At 38.8% G+C, this 17,706-nt stretch overlaps 1 protein-coding gene across 1 annotated transcript in view; it reads left to right on the forward strand.

The window, feature by feature from the left end:
• CNBD1 (cyclic nucleotide binding domain containing 1) overlaps nucleotides 1-17,706 on the forward strand; it is a 412,528-nt gene that overhangs the window by 45,509 nt on the left and 349,313 nt on the right. The gene's annotated exons all lie outside the window — the stretch shown is intronic.

Consider the following 17,706-nt stretch of genomic DNA (forward strand, 5'->3'; position numbering starts at 1 on the left):
AACAGACCAATTTCAAGCACTGAGATCAAAGAAACAATAAAAAATCTTCCAACCAAAAAATGCCCTGGTCCAGATGGCTTCACCCCAGAATTCTATCAAACCTTCAAGGAAGAGCTTATTCCTGTATGGCAGAAACTATTCCAAAAAATTGAGGAAGAAGGAATCTTCCCCAACACATTTTATGAAGCAAACATCACCCTGATACCAAAAACAGGAAAAGACCCAAACAAAAAGGAGAATTTCGGACCAATCTCACTCATGAATATAGATGCAAAAATTCTCAACAACATCCTAGGCAATAGATTACAGCTTATCATCAAAAGTCATTCATCATGATCAAGTAGGTTTCATCCCAGGGATGCAAGGCTTGTTTAACATAGCAAGTCCATAAACGTTATCCACCATATTAACAGAGGCAAAAATAAAGATCATATAATCCTCTCAATAGATGCAGAAAAAGCATTTGATAAAATCCAGCATCGTTTTCTAATTAGAACACTGAAGAGAATAGGCATAGATGGCACATTTCTAAAACTGATTGAAGCTATCTATGACAAATCCACAGCTAATATTATACTGAAAAGAGTAAAACTGAAAGCTTTTCCTCTTAGAACTGGAACCAGACAAGGTTGTCCTCTGTCACCTTTACTATTCAACATGGTGCTGGAAGTTCTAGCCAATACAATTAGGCAAGACAAGGAAATAAAGGGAATCGAAATGGGAGCAGAGAAGGTCAAACTCTCCCTCTTTGCTGACGACATGATCTTATACTTAGAGAACCCCAAAGACTCAACCACAAGACTCCGAGAAGTCATCAAAAAATATAGTAGTGTTTCAGGATATAAATTCAATGTCCACAAGTCAGTAGCCTTTGTATACACCAATAACAGTCAAGATGAGAGGCTAATTAAGGACACAACTCCCTTCACCATAGTTTCAAAGAAAATGAAATACCTAGGAATATACCTAACGAAGGAGGTGAAGGACCTCTATAAAGAAAATTATGAAATCCTCAGAAAGGAAATAGCAGAGGATATTAACAAATGGAAGAACATACCATACTCATGGATGGGAAGAATCAACATTGTTAAAATGTCTATACTTCCCAAAGCAATCTACCTATTCAATGCCATTCCTATCAAAATATCAACACTGTACTTTCAAGATTTGGAAAAAATTGATTCTACGTTTTGTATGGAACCAGAAAAAAACCCTGTATAGCTAAGGCAGTTCTTAGTAATAAAAATAAAGCTGAGGGCATCAGCATACCAGACTTTAGTCTGTATTACAAAGCCATAGTGGTCAAGACAGCATGGTACTGGCACAAAAATAGAGACATAGACACTTGGAATCAAATTGAAAACCAAGAAATGAAACTAACATCTTACAACCACCTAATCTTTGATAAACCAAACAATAACATATCTTGGGCGAAAGACTCCCTATTTAATAAATGGTGTTGGGAGAACTGGATGTCTACATGTAAAAGACTGAAACTGGACCCACACCTTTCCCCACTCACAAAAATTGATTCAAGATGGATAAAGGACTTAAATTTAAGGCATGAAACAATAAAAATCCTCAAAGAAAGCATAGGAAAAACACTGGAAGATGTTGGCCTGGGGAAAGACTTCATGAAGAAGACTGCCATGGGAATTGCAACAACAAAAACAAACAAATGGGACTTCATTAAACTGAAAAGCTTCAGTACAGCTAAGGAGACAATAACCAAAGCAAAGAGACAACTTACACAATGGGAAAGGATATTTGCATATTTTTGGTCAGACAAAAGCTTGATAACGGATCTATAGAGAACTCAAATTAATCCACATGAAAAAAGCCAACAGTCCCATATATCAATGGGCAAGAGACATGAATAGAACCTTCTCTAAAGATGACAGATGAATGGCTAGCAAACACATGAAAAAATGTTCATCATCTCTATATATTAGAGAAATGCAAATCAAAACAACCCTGAGATATCATCTAACTCCAGTGAGAATGGCCCACATCACAAAATCTCAAAACTGTAGATGCTGGCGTGGATGTGGAGAGAAGGGAACACTTTTACACTGCTGGTGGGACTGCACACTAGTACAACCTTTCTGGAAGGAAGTATGGAGAAACCTCAAAGCACTCAAGCTAGACCTCCCATTTGATCCTGCAATCCCATTACTGGGCATTTACCCAGAAGGAAAAAAATCCTTTTATCATAAGGACACTTGTACTAGACTGTTTATTGCAGCTCAATTTACAATCGCCAAAATGTGGAAACAGCCTAAATGCCCACCAACCCAGGAATGGATTAACAAGCTGTGGTATATGTATACCATGGAATACTATTCAGTTATTAAAAAAATGGAGACTTTACATCCTTTGTATTAACCTGGATGGAAGTGGAAGACATTATTCTTAGTAAAGCATCACAAGAATGGAGAAGCATGAATCCTATGTACTCAATTTTGATATGAGGACAATTAATGACAATTAAGGTTATGGGGGGGAGGAAAAGCAGAAAGAGGGATGGAGGGAGGTGGGTGGGGCCTTGGTGTGTGTCACACTTTATGGGGACAAGACATGATTGCAAGAGGGACTTTACCTAACAATTGCAATTAGTGTAACCCAGCTTATTGTACCCTCAATGAATCCCCAACAATAATAAAAAAATAAAATAAAAAAAATTTAATTTAATAATGAGAATTTATTATTTAAATGGTAATTATTATTAAGTATTTACAGAGATAGCATTACTTGTGTCATTACTTAGTAGTCAGTAAGTTGGCTTTACTGTGAAAGTGACTTTCAATAAACTTCAGATCAGTGCTTTTCAAACTTTAATATGTTCATGTATAAATTCCCCTGGTGGACCTTATTAAAAGCAGATTCTGATTCAGAGGGTCTCAGAGGGTGGGGCCTGAGAATCTGTATTTCTAATAAGCTGCCAGCTGATGCTGGTGCTACAATTTGAACAGCAAGCCTAGAGATTACTATATAATGTGTCTCTGAGAATGTGAACAAAATCACTAAACTGTAACATTTCTATTGGGAAAAATTTCTACTGGAAAAATTTAGTCCTCATTTTAAAGTATTAATTCGTTTGTCTATGGGCTTATTTCAATTCAGTGAACTAGAAGGCTGTATATGGTCTTTGGTCATAATATAATCCTTTTATTATGTTTAGGAACAAATAGCATGTTGCACTTAATATGCCCAGCTGGCAAGTTTGGAATTATTTTACTATATTTTTATTTAGGACTTTTTAATGAAACCCAACCAGTATATATTATTTTAAATAGTCCATTTAAATTAGGCACAGGATCAGATTAAAAAAAGAGACAAAGGAAGAGGTAGCTTGCTATGTTTAAAAGGAGTTTCCAGGTTTATAACTCATCCAGGTAATGGTAATATTTTGTAAAATCGTTTTCTTTTAGTTTGTGTTATATAACGTAATAATTTGAACAGGGAAAAGCAAAAAGATCTTGTCAGTTTACATATGGCATGCTTCCCCTCCCCCCAATCCCAGGACCTCTAGTAAAGTCCCCTCTAATGTACCCAAAACAGCCTGACTGGAAGAGGTCTACTGGGGACGTTTCTAATGAGCTTGGAAATCTGTATGTTCAGTCGGCCAAATTACCAGTCATCCAGAAGCTGTCAAAGTTTTTTGTGTAAGAATTAATGCTTGTTTGGACCTTAGATTTGAAAGAGACTAAGACATACCAACTACTTGAATGGAATATCAGAATTCTACTTCTAGATCTAAAAGCAGTAAAAGTATAGTTTTGATCTCAGTTAAAATAGAGAGACTTCCCTGTAATACTCATTTTTTGCCAAGCACATTTGAAGACAGTATGGTGAACACACACCCTACATGGATTATAACTCATAGATTCTAAGAGTGTGAGGGCAGAGAATGTTCAAAAATAACAATGAATATTTGGAGATGAAGCAACTGAAAATCTAGAGCAAATGGTATAAAAAAGAAAACTCTGCAACATTGCATTTTGAAGTAGACTTCATTATGGTCTTCATTTCTTTCTGTTAGCATTGCTGAAATTCCCTAGGTGATATAGTGAGATCAAAGTAGGGCTTATTTCATGATGGCTTGAGAATATAGTCTCAGGTTAATTAAAAAATATTCAACCCACATAGGCTATTTGAAAAATATGTATTTAATATTAGAATAAATGAAACTATCCTTGTTATGATTATAAAACTCACATTTTCTCTGAAGTTCCCAGGTCTATTGAATGAAATGTTTCTTGTGTGCATGTGAGTGTTTTAAGTTAGAACTATAGTAATTCAGTTTCACAAATTTATTCCAAAAAGAAATATTAAAATTATGCTACCTGGAAATAAACCTTACAACAACGCCTTATTAATTATTCATTCATACAATGTATACTGAGCCCCAGCTGTGTGCTAAGTGCAGGTCAACTAGGGTCCCCATGCTCAGAGCTGGGTGGTGCTGACAAGCTCTGAGTAAGAGGTGGTAGGACTCTGTAGTGGCTGTCAGGGGACTTCAGGCTGGGAGAGATTGCACTAAGAGTGCTTACCTTAGGGGAAGATGGTGTATTGGCGATCAGGGAAGGCTTTTTGAGGAACAGATTTTTAAACCGAAGGATAAATAGGAGGTATACAGGAGAAGAAGGGAAAGAATATTTGAGGCAAAGAGAATAGCATGTGATATTGTTTGCATTGTTGCTTATCCAAATGCTGGCAAAGAAAGCTTAGCTGATACTCAATTGCCCAGTTGTGTAGTTGTTATCATAAACTGATTGGAAAAAAGTTTTTCAAAATTTTTCAAGGATCTCTCTCATGGGTGTAAGATAGGATTGATGGTTTGTGGTGGTGAAGAATGCAAAGAGGAAAGAAGGAAGGGAGGGAAGTAGGGATGGAGGGAAAGAGGAAAGAAGGAAGGGAAATTTACCTTCCTGTGTCTCCAAATTGGCCCTTGTATTATTCTAAATTAATTGTCCCATTCATCACTTTATTAACACTATGGGGCTAAGATCTACTTGAGAAGATTACTATAAAACAAATAAGAGAAATTTTGAAAAGTTATAGAACACATTTTCTCTAAGTCAGGGTTGAATGACAGTTATAGCTCAATGGCGAGAACAATGTTCTATCATTATTTTTCAATAATTAGCAATAATCCTAGGTAGAGTATTAGCACTGAGACAAGTTGTCTACAGAATGTGGAAATGGGGTTGGAAAAGGAGCTATAGTAGATGGAAACCATTGATGTGAGTGAGAGCCCAACAAGTAGCTAAATTAGGAAAGCTAGAAAAACTCAAGGATCAGTTAAAATTAGATAATATAGATTTATAATCATTTGGGTGTGTGACTAATGCAGCAATGTTCCCTAGTTGGAAAGGTAGAGTAGTTAAAGTGGAAAAAAAGGAAATGATTATTAGGAGCTGAGAGAGTGAAGATGATGAACACTTTTTTGCCTGAGTTAGGAGTTCAGCAAATGTTTTTTGAATTGCATGGTAGATAGAAGAGATTTAGGTTATGAGTGAAGACAGAACATGGTATTTGATTATTATACATGAAATACATATTAATATATTGTCATGTTAAAGATTATCTTAATATATCTCTACTTTCTTTATTTGACCTATAATTTTAATTTATTCTTAGGTGGTATATCTGTATAATAGCCTTTCTTTTTTTTTTTTTTTTTGAGACAGTCTTATTCTGTTACCCTGGGTAGAGTGCTGTGGCATGATAGCTCATAACAACCTCAGTCTCTTGGGCTCAAAGAGTTTCTCTTAACTCAGCCTCCAGAGTTGTGGGACTACAGACGCCCCCGAGAAACCCCAACTAGTTTTTCTTTTTCTTTTCTTTCTTTCTTTTCCTTTTTTTTTTTTTTGAGACAGAATCTCACTGTGTCACCCTCGGTAGAGTGCCATGGCATCACAACTCACAGCAACCTCAGACTCTGGGCTTAAGTGATTCTCTAGCTTCAGCCTCCCAAGTAGCTGGGATTACAGGCACCCACCACAATACCCGGCTATTTTTTTTTTTTTTTTTTATTGCAGTTGTCATTGTTTTAGCTAGCCTGGGCTGGGTTTGAACCCGCCAGCCTCAGTGTATGTGGCCAGCGCCCTTTCCACTGAGCTACGGGTGCCACTCACTGTGCAATAGCCTTCTCTGAAAAATTTGACTTTCTTGTATGTTAGAAGTTGGCCATGCATTCTGAAAAATGTATTGCTGTTAGCCTAAAGAATACAGGTAGGTTCAACTGTTCCTTTTTTTTTTTTCTAGAGACAGAGTCTCACTGTACCGCCCTCAGGTAGAGTGCCGTGGCATCACACGGCTCACAGCAACCTCCAACTCTTGGGCTTACGCGATTCTCCTGCCTCAGCCTCCCAAGCAGCTGGGACTACAGGCTTGCGCCACAACGTCTGGCTATTTTTCTGGTCGGGGCTGGGTCCGAACCCGCCACCCTCAGCATATGGGGCCAGCGCGCTACTCACTGAGCCACAGGTGCCGCCCAACTGTTCCTTTTTAACTGCACATTTTTCTATAGCTTTTTAGAAAAGATAAGCCGGGACCTTGAGTTTGGCATAGACATTTATTTAGTAGAAACTAGGGAAATACTGCTTATCTCTGTCTAACCTTAAAATATTTTTTCTTACATTATAAAAGATGACAGAATTCCAATATTGACTGTCAAGAGTTTATAATGGAACTTGCTTTGGACTCCTCAATTTTATCTTTGGATCTGTTTGGCAGTGTGTAGGCTCAAGTCAGCACTCTTGCTTAGCACAGGACAAACCCTGCAATTTCCCAACTTACATCCTAGGGAGTGGGAATTTACCCATAATCATTTGACTTGTTTGGTACTAGTGATAATTAAGCCGAGCTTAACAGATGGAGTTAATTTAGCATACTTAGAGTGAAATAATTTAATTTGTATTTTTATGAGTCAGATTGACTTCTGTTTCTGTAACAAAAAGTGATAGATGAATCCTATAACAAACATCTTAAGAAAGAGTCTATGTATATTACTCCTTGTCTAACCTCTGGTTTACCCTGTAAAATTTATGTGGATTTGCTAGTGTTTGTGGGTGGGGTAAAGAAAGATTTTAAAAAATGATAAAGAAGTTTGTATGAACTATAATATAAGAATATATAGAGGAAAATGTATTGTGATGTCCTGGGCACTAATCAGAATTGAGTTAAGATTTGAGTTCTACCATTAGACTATTGTGTTGTTTTAAGGGAATTACTTCAAAGTTTGAATCTTAGTCTGTACATGTAAAATAGTGATAATAATACTTACTTACAATGATGTTGGAGGACTGAATGATACAATATGTGCTAAATTTTGTTCTATTTTATTTTTTTATGTATCTTTTGTTCTATTTTATTTCTCTTGGCAGTGGTGTTAATGCCTGTTACCTGGGTTTACTGAAGCCTTTATTTTTGTCTAGAATATGATTGATTTAAAACATTGCTATATATAAAAATTATATTTTGCACTATGAGTGGCTCTACCAATAAATGATTTTGTAATATCCTACATTGGCCATTTGGAAAACATTAGTCCATTATTTATCCAGACTTTTCAAATGTAATATTTTTAATGCAATATTAAAAAGCCACATTTGTTATTATCATCACTGATCAGATTAGAGAAGAATTTAAAGCTGCTTATATGGGGGTGGAAACTAATTTCCCAAAATTCTGTTTTTCACTTAGAAGCTTGAATTTTATCATTGGGAACAGATGCTTTATTTTTTTTAATGTGGCAATTTTATTTCACTTCACCTGTTTCTGGAAAAATATCTTCCAAACATCCAAGTGATATGCACATTAAGTCAATTATCACAGTTTGTCATCTGTTTGATAATGTAAAAATGGAGTAACATTGTAAAGTGTGGATAGTTCAGCTTGCAACTCAGAAAATAGCAGGAGCATTTTTATTCAGAAAAAAAAAAATTACCCTTTAAAAAGGGCGGCGCCTGTGGCTCAGTCGGTAAAGCGCCAGCCCCTTATACTGAGGGTGGCGGGTTGAAACCCCGCCCCAGCCGAATTGCAACAAAAAAATAGCCAGGTGTTGTGGCAGGCGCCTGTAGTCCCAGCTACTCGGGAGGCTGAGGCAAGAGAATCGCTTAAGCCCAGGAGTTGGAGGTTGCTGTGAGCTGTGTGATGCCATGGCACTCTACCGAGGGCCATAAAGTGAAACTCTGTCTCTACAAAAAAAAAAAAAAAAAAATGCTGCAAAAAGGCTTTATATTTTTCACATCTTCACAGAGGGTATTACAAAGAAATATACTCAAAGATAAAAGGATTGAGATTTCATAAAATTAATAACTTTTACTGGTTTTTAAAAATTGAAAGTTTGTGATAATGAGGAATTCAGTGCTTTTAAACTTTGATTCTTTTATAAATATTTGTTCATTTCATCCAAATTTTCAAATGTATTGGCATGAAGTTCATAATATAATATTTCTTTCCTTTTATATCTGTGTCATCTGTGATGAAGTCTCCTTTTTCATTTCTGTTGTGATTTATTTCTGCCTTTTCTCTTTTTGTTCTTGAATATTTTTCCACATTTGCTAGACATGATTTTGGCAAGATTATTAGATTTCTGAATAACTAAATTTTGGGTTTATCTATTACTATACTTACAAAGATTCTTTTCCCTTTATCATAACTTTTCCTAGTGATTTAGGGTATAATTTTTAACTTTTTTTCTCACCATTTTTTGTTTGTTTGCTTGTTTTTTAGACACAAGGTTTAGCTTTGTCAACCAGTCTCCAGCAGAGTGGTGTGGTCATAGCTTACTGCAGCCTCAATTTCTGAGTTCAAGGAATCCTCCTGCCTCAGCCTCCCAAGTAGCTGGAACTATGTGTGCACATTAGCTAATATTTTAGAGTTCTAATATTTTATTTATTTATTTTTATTTATTTATCTTTTTTTATAGAGACAGGGTCTTGCTATGTTGTTAGAACTCCTGGTCTCAAGCGATTCTTCTGCCTGAGCCTCCTAAAGCTCTTCAAAGCTCTGGGATCTCAGTGTGTCTTCACTCTTCACACTCTTTTGTTCACTTCTTGAGATAGAGCCTTAACTCATATATTATCAGCCTTTCTTTTTCAGTTCAAATTATGGAATAAAAATGCTTTTATAAGGGGGGAGAACCTGTGGCCTTCTGATTATGATATTATTATTTTTTTTTATTAAATCATAGCTGTGTACATTGATATGATCATGGGGCATCATTCACTAGCTTCACAGACCGTTTACCAAGTTTCACATATACCCTTGTAAGATGCACCACTGGGATATTATTCTTTTTTAAGCACAAAAGGAGGCAAGATAATGTTTGTCTTTCTCTGCTGAATCCTTTTTAATAAAAGATCTGTTCTGTGAAATAAGGATTCAGTCAAAGGGACCTAAAAAGCCACATGTTCTTAAGGCCTCAGTTCCCCACTTCTTTGTTGCATTATTGAGTTTCATGATGTAAATGTAAGGATGAGAATTATTTTCTGTCATTTCCTAAAGAGCACAGGACATGAATCAATCAACCAATCAACCAATCAATCAGTCAATAAATTCATCCATCCAATGTGCCTAGCCGTTTAACAATTTATTCCTATGTGTTTGGAACTCTTGGTAGCATTTGGCTTCAAATGCCTAAGTATCATTGAAAAAGATTCTAAATCCTTTGGCTGGTTTGAGATTACTAAGAGGAAGATAGGAATTCTGGGAATCTCCTACTTTGGTCAATTGTGAGGAACTTGAACCAGAAGTACACTAAATCCATGGAAACACACTCTTCACATTTCTGCCCCCAAATCTGCCACATCTATCTTCACCTCACATTCTAGTCCATGGAACGCCTCTTCTACAGAGGATAGGAACTTTATTCCGTTTGCACTTGATAATCAGGGCTGAGTGGAGCAAAACAACAAGTTGCTCTGGACCTCAATCATCATCATTGCTGAGTTTTACTGTGTTTACTATTATAACTTATTTAGAAGAGTAACTAAGGATAGAATTTTAATTAAGGTTCTAGATCTTTGTGTGTGGAATGGTGAAGTTCTCTGAAAATAAAGGAAAAGGAATTGGATTTTGACTTTTAATTTTATTTTTGTATTTAAGCTCTGCTGGGGCATCTTTATATACTTCAGATAAATAAATTTTACTATTAAGATTTACTATTCTGTGACCTTTAGATAGATTAAAAGGAAACAAAATATTTACCAGTTATACAGCTATGAAAGATTAAACAGGAGGTGGGGAGACAAGATGGCGGACTGAAGCCAGCTTTCAACAAAGGCTCCCGTCCAGAAGGAGAGTTAAGGGACAGGAATTTAGTAAGTATCCTGGTGGACTTGAGCCTCACCAAGAGAGAAGGCTGAAGAACGCACATCAACACTGCTGAGGCAAGTTGTGATCACAAGGACGCAAACAAAAGGTACAAAATACACCACCAAGCGGACGGGAGTCCCCCTCCCCCATGAGACCGGCTCAAGAGCCCCACAATTGAACAAGCGGGCAGAAATTAAAGGCCCTCCCACTACACTCCACGGGAGAGACCTTCTAAACACTGGACCTACCTCCCCTACTGGGGTGCCGTGGCGTTCTCCTGCCGGACATAGGGCTGAATAAAACTTTGGGAATCCTTTGCCGGCAACCCTGAATCCCCGGCGCTCCCCTCCCGCCCACTGAGGTCTGGAGGCCTGTCCCCCAGGACTTCGGATCCGTGGGTGATTTCTCAAGGGGAGTGGACAGTCCCCGAGTTGCGACTGGTCAGCATTGACTCTGAGGCGCGCAAGTGAGGAGAGGGCACCGGGCTGAGGGGGAGTCACGCCTCGCGGCACTTCCCTGCGGTGCAGTGCAGCAACCCTCCCCGGGCATACGGGGCCCAAGACTGAATAAGACTCTGGCCTCCCCGCTGAGAGCTGAGAACCCCTACTCTCACTCGGGGTCTGAGGGCCTATCCCCCAGGAGTTCGGCTCCTTGGGTGATTTCTCGAGGGGAGTGCACAGTGCCTGAGCTGCGTCAGGTCAGCGCTGACTCTGGGATACGTGAGCGAGGAGAGGGCACTCTGCTGAGGGGAAAGTGCCTTGGCGGCACTTCCCTGCGGTGCAGTGCAGGAGCCCTCCCCGGACCGTAGTATTGCGTAAAACTGAATGAAACTCTAGCTTCCCCCCCCACTCCCAATCGGGGTCTGGGGGCCCATCCCCCAAGAGTTCTGATTCTTGGGGGATCCCTTAAGGGGTGTGGACCCAGCACAAACTGCGGCTGCTCAGTGCTGACTCTGGGGCGCGGGACAGAGGAGAAAAGGGTCGCCTGAGTGCCCACACCAGAGCAGCAGTTCCCTGGAGGTAGATCAACAGCCGTTTTTTCTTTAACGGCAGAACGCTCACTTCTGGATATTCTGAGGCCACAAACCCTGTCTCCCTGGGCAACCAGAGGAGGCCACCAGTGACAGCTCACAAACCCGGGAAGCTTCCAGGGCGGGGCCGACCCAGAGAGGTGTTCAGACGCAATTCTCCAACAGCAAAGACGTTTGAAATCAAAACAGCCCGTCTTCTGTAGGCGACGACAGGAACAGAAGACAGAACCTCACAAAGTTGTCTGTTCTGTTCTGTTCTGTTAGCAGCATCCATCAGGGACGGGGCTAAGCCTGAGTGAACACCTCCTTCCCATCACCTGCATCAAACACTCAAAGATGTCAGGCCCCATCTCCTCCTGCTAGATAGCAGCAGTCTGCGGGGGCCTGGCAGACTTCCTTGCGATTCAGGCAGGTGCAAACCCCTGGAGTGTCTGTTCACTGCAGGCAACTGGGTTAGCCATCTGCAGACATACCAGTGACTGGGTCCGACGGAGGGGCAAAGTGGGGAAGGAGACGTCAACCTTCCCAGATTGCTCTGTTTGCTGGGTGGCTCCTCCTGACTCCATGCTGCACTGGGGTGAGCTGTGTCAGAGGAGTCACCAGGCCCCTGTGATTCAGTTCCCAGAGACCTCTTGAACCCTTCCACCCGAGACAAGTGCCAATTGAGACAGTTGATTCGGACCTTTTGAACTGGGCTAATAGACTGAGGACTTTTCAGGCGGTGCCCTGGGTGTGCGATTGTAGGAAGGTTTGATTCTCCTTTTCCAACTGGGGCCAGAGGGGGGCAGGCGGGGTGACTTAATTGCTGATTTTTCCACACAGCTGAGACTTCAAGCCAGAGTAGAAGTTGCAATAGGATCAAACAGAAACCAGCTGAAAACAAGACAGAACCACTTTGCTCCACCACACCAGACAGGGCCCCAGTTTCTCAGGCCACAACACTGTACGGGCCCTCGATAAAACCCCAGGGGAAAAACCAAAGGGAGTAAACCATGGGGTGGAATCAGCGGAAAAACTCTGGTAACATGAATAACCAGAATAGATCAACCCCCCCAAGAAAAGATACGGCAGATGTGATTGAAGATCCCATTCATAAACAACTGGCTGAGATGTCAGAAGTCGAATTCAGAATTTGGTTTGCAGACAAGATTAATAAAATGGAATTAGGAATTCGAGGAGAAATTCAAAAATTGTCTCAAGAATTTAACGAATTTAAAGACAAAACCACCAAAGGCTTAGACACACTGAAACAAGAACTTACAGCCCTCAAAGATATGAAAAATACAGTAGAATCCCTCAGTAACAGAATGGAGCAAGCAGAAGAAAGGATTTCTGACATTGAAGATAAAGTCTTCGAACGCTCCCAATCTCTCAAAGAGGAAGAGAAATGGAGAGCAAAAACGGATCACTCACTCAGAGAACTCTCAGATAATTCGAAAAAAAACAACATAAGGGTTATAGGAATTTCGGAGAACAATGAAATGGCTGCCAAGGGCACAGAGGCCCTTCTACATGAAATTATGAAAGAAAATTTTCCAGACGTGCCTAGAGAATCTGAAATTCAGATAGCAGACAGCTTCAGAACCCCAGCACGATACAACCCCAATAAGCCATCTCCCAGACATATCATAATTAGCTTCACTAAAGTTAACATGAAAGAGAAGATTCTCAAAGCAGCCCGGCGAAAGAAAACTATAACGTACAAAGGTAAGAATATTAGAATAACTGCAGATCTCTCTGCTGCAACTTTTCAAGCAAGAAGAGGCTGGTCATCAACTTTTAATCTCCTAAAGCAAAAAAACTTTCAACCCAGGATCTTGTATCCAGCTAAACTGAGTTTCATCTATGATGGAGAAATTAAATACTTCAATGACATTCATATGTTGAAAAAATTTGCCATAAGTAAACCAGCTCTTCAGGATGTTCTCAGACCTATCCTCCACAATGACCAACCCAATCCTATACCACAAAAGTAAAATCACCCAGAAACTTCGGATCAAACTCCAACTTCCACACTGGCGAAAGGATTAAAAATGTCCACTGGACCTTTGAAAAACTTGATACCCAAAATTCCACCAGACTTATCAATACTCTCCATCAATGTGAATGGCTTAAACTGTCCTCTAAAGAGGCATAGGTTACCTGACTGGATACAAAAACTCAAGCCAGATATTTGTTGCATACAAGAGTCACATCTCAACTTAAAAGACAAATACAGACTCAGGGTGAAAGGATGGTCATCCGTATTTCAGGCAAATGGTAATCAGAAAAAAGCAGGTGTTGCAATTTTATTTGCAGATACAGTAGGCTTTAAACCATCAAAAGTAAGGAAGGACAAGAATGGTCACTTCATATTTGTTAAGGGTAATACTCAATATGACGAGATCTCAATTATTAATATCTATGCACCCAACCAGAATGCACCTCAATTTATAAGAGAAACTCTAACAGACATGAGTAACTTGATTTCCTCCAGCTCCATAATCGTTGGAGATTTCAACACTCCCTTGGCAGTGTTGGATCGATCCTCCAGAAAGAAGCTGAGCAAAGAAATCTTAGATTTAAACCTAACCATCCAATATTTAGATTTAGCAGACATCTACAGAACATTTCATCCCAACAAAACTGAATACACATACTTCTCATCAGCCCACGGAACTTACTCCAAAATTGATCACAATTTTAAGTCTAACCTCAGTAAATTTAAAGGAATAGAAATTATTCCATGCATCTTCTCGGACCATCATGGAATAAAACTTGAATTGAGTAACAACAGGAATCTGCATACCCATACAAAAACATGGAAGTTAAATAACCTTATGCTGAATGATAGCTGGGTCAGAGATGAGATTAAGAAAGAAATCGCCAATTTTTTGGAACAAAACGACAATGAAGACACAAACTATCAGAACCTCTGGGACACTGCAAAGGCAGTTCTAAGAGGGAAATTTATAGCACTGCAAGCCTTCCTCAAGAGAACGGAAAGAGAGGAAGTTAACAACTTAATGGGACATCTCACGCAACTGGAAAAGGAAGAACATTCCAACCCCAAACCCAGTAGAAGAAAAGAAATAACCAAAATTAGAGCAGAATTAAATGAAATTGAAAACAAAAGAATAATACAACAGATCAATAAATCAAAAAGCTGGTTTTTTGAAAAGGTCAATAAAATAGATAAACCTCTGGCCAACCTAATCAGGAAAAAAAGAGTAAAATCTCTAATATCATCAATCAGAAACAACAAAGACGAAATAACCACAGACTCATCAGAAATCCAAAAAATCCTTAATGAATATTACAAGAAACTTTATTCTCAGAAATATGAAAATCTGAAGGAAATAGACCGATACTTGGAAGCACGCCACCTTCCAAGACTTAACCAGAATCAAGTGGAAATGTTGAACAGACCCATATCAAGTTCAGAAATAGCATCAACTATACAAAACCTCCCTAAAAAGAAAAGCCCGGGACCAGATGGTTTCACGTCAGAATTCTACCAAACCTTTAAAGAGGAATTAGTACCTATATTACTCAACCTGTTCCAAAATGTAGAAAAAGAAGGAAGACTACCCAACACGTTCCATGAAGCAAACATCACCCTGATCCCCAAACCAGGAAAAGACCCAACAAGAAAAGAAAATTATAGACCAATATCACTAATGAATATAGATGCAAAAATATTCAACAAGATCCTAACAAACAGAATCCAGCAACACATCAAACAAATTATACATCATGACCAAGTTGGTTTTATCCCAGGGTCTCAAGGCTGGTTCAATATACGTAAATCTATAAATGTAATTCAGCACATAAACAAATTAAAAAACAAAGACCATATGATTCTCTCAATTGATGCAGAAAAAGCTTTTGATAATATCCAGCATCCCTTCATGATCAGAACACTCAAGAAAATTGGTCTAGAAGTGACTTTTCTTAAACTGATAGAGGCTATCTACAGCAAACCCACAGCCAATATCATATTGAATGGAGTTAAATTGGAATCATTTCCACTCAGATCAGGAACCAGACAAGGCTGCCCATTGTCTCCATTGCTTTTCAACATTGTAATGGAAGTTTTAGCCACCGCAATTAGGGAAGAAAAGGCGATCAAGGGTATCCATATAGGGTCAGAAGAGATCAAACTCTCGCTCTTCGCAGATGATATGATTGTGTATCTGGAAAACACTAGGGACTCTACTACAAAACTCCTAGAAGTGATCAAGGAATACAGCAGCGTCTCAGGTTACAAAATCAACTTTCATAAATCGGTAGCCTTTATATACACCAACAACAGTCAAATTGAAAAAGCAGTTAAGGACTCTATCCCATTCACAGTAGTGCCAAAGAAGATGAAATATTTGGGAATTTACCTAACAAAAGACGTGAAAGATCTCTATAAAGAGAACTATGAAACTCTAAGAAAAGAAATAGCTGAAAATGTTAACAAATGGAAAAACATACCATGCTCATGGCTAGGAAGAATCAACATTATCAAAATGTCCATACTACCCAAAGCAATATATAATTTCAACGCACTCCCTATTAAAGCTCCACTGTCATATTTTAAAGATCTTGAAAAAACATTACTTCGTTTTATATGGAATCAGAAAAAACCTCGAATAGCCAAGACATTACTCAGAAATAAAAACAAAACAGGAGGAATCACACTACCAGACCTCAGACTTTACTACAAATCGATAGTGATCAAAACAGCATGGTATTGGCACAAAAACAGAGAAGTAGATATCTGGAACAGAATAGAGAACCAAGAGATGAATCCAGCTACTTACCTCTATTTGATTTTTGACAAGCCAATTAAAAACATTCAGTGGGGAAAAGATTCCCTATTTAACAAATGGTGCTGGGTGAACTGGCTGGCAACCTGCAGAAGACTGAAATTGGACCCACACCTTTCACCATTAACTAAGATAGACTCTCATTGGATTAAAGATTTAAACTTAAGACATGAAACTATAAAAATACTAGAGGAGAATGCAGGGAAAACCCTTGAAGAAATTGGTCTGGGTGAGTATTTCATGAGGAGAACCCCCCGGGCAATTGAAGGAGCTTCAAAAATACACTACTGGGACTTGATCAAACTAAAAAGCTTCTGCACAGCTAAGAACACAGTAAGCAGAGCAAGCAGACAGCCCTCAGAATGGGAGAAGATATTTGCAGGGTATATCTCTGACAAAGGTTTAATAACCAGAATCCACAGAGAACTCAAACGCATCAGCAAGAAAAAAACAAGGGATCCCATCGCAGGCTGGGCAAGGGATTTGAAGAGAAACTTCTCTGAAGAAGACAGGCGCACGGCCTTCAGACATATGAAAAAATGCTCATCATCTTTAATCATCAGAGAAATGCAAATCAAAACTACTTTGAGATATCATCTAACTCCAATGAGACTAGCCTATATCACAAAATCTCAAGACCAGAGATGTTGGCGTGGATGCGGAGAAAAGGGAACACTTCTGCACTGTTGGTGGGAATGCAAATTAATACATTCCTTTTGGAAAGATATATGGAGAACACTCAGAGACCTAAAAATAGATCTGCCATTCAATCCTGTAATTCCTCTGCTGGGCATATACCCAGAAGACCAAAAATCACAACATAACCAAGATATTTGTACCAGAATGTTTATTGCAGCCCAATTCATAATAGCTAAGTCATGGAAAAAGCCCAAGTGCCCATCGATCCACGAATGGATTAATAAATTGTGGTATATGTATACCATGGAATACTATGCAGCCTTAAAGAAAGATGGAGACTTTACCTCTTTCATGTTTACATGGATGGAGCTGGAACATATTCTTCTTAGTAAAGTATCCCAAGAATGGAAGAAAAAATACCCAATGTACACAGCCCTACTATGAAACTAATTTGGGACTCTCACATGAAAGCTATAACCCAACTACAACTTAACAATAGGGGGAAGTGGGAAAGGGGTGGGTGGGTAGAGGGAGGGGAATCGGTGGGATCACACCTGTGGTGCATATTACAGGGGTATTTGCGAAACTTGGTAAATGTAGAATGTAAATGTTTTGGCACAGTAACTGAGATAACGCCGGAAAGGCAATGTTAACCACTGTGATAAAAATGTGTCAAATGGTTTATGAAGTGAGTGTATGATGCCCCATAATCATATCATTGTATACAGTTATGATTTAATAAAAAAGAAAAAAAAAAGAAAGATTAAACAAATTATATATAAACTCTTAAAACTGCAATTTCCTTAGTGATAATATTATCTGCTTCACTTGGTTAGTGTTAATGAGATGATGTGAATTATCATGTTTACCAGAGTAGCCAGTACATTTAATGGCTCAACTAATGTTAGATGTTAA

The sequence above is a fragment of the Nycticebus coucang genome, chromosome 13 (genome assembly GCF_027406575.1).
Source record: "Nycticebus coucang isolate mNycCou1 chromosome 13, mNycCou1.pri, whole genome shotgun sequence".
Lineage (NCBI taxonomy): Eukaryota > Metazoa > Chordata > Mammalia > Primates > Lorisidae > Nycticebus > Nycticebus coucang.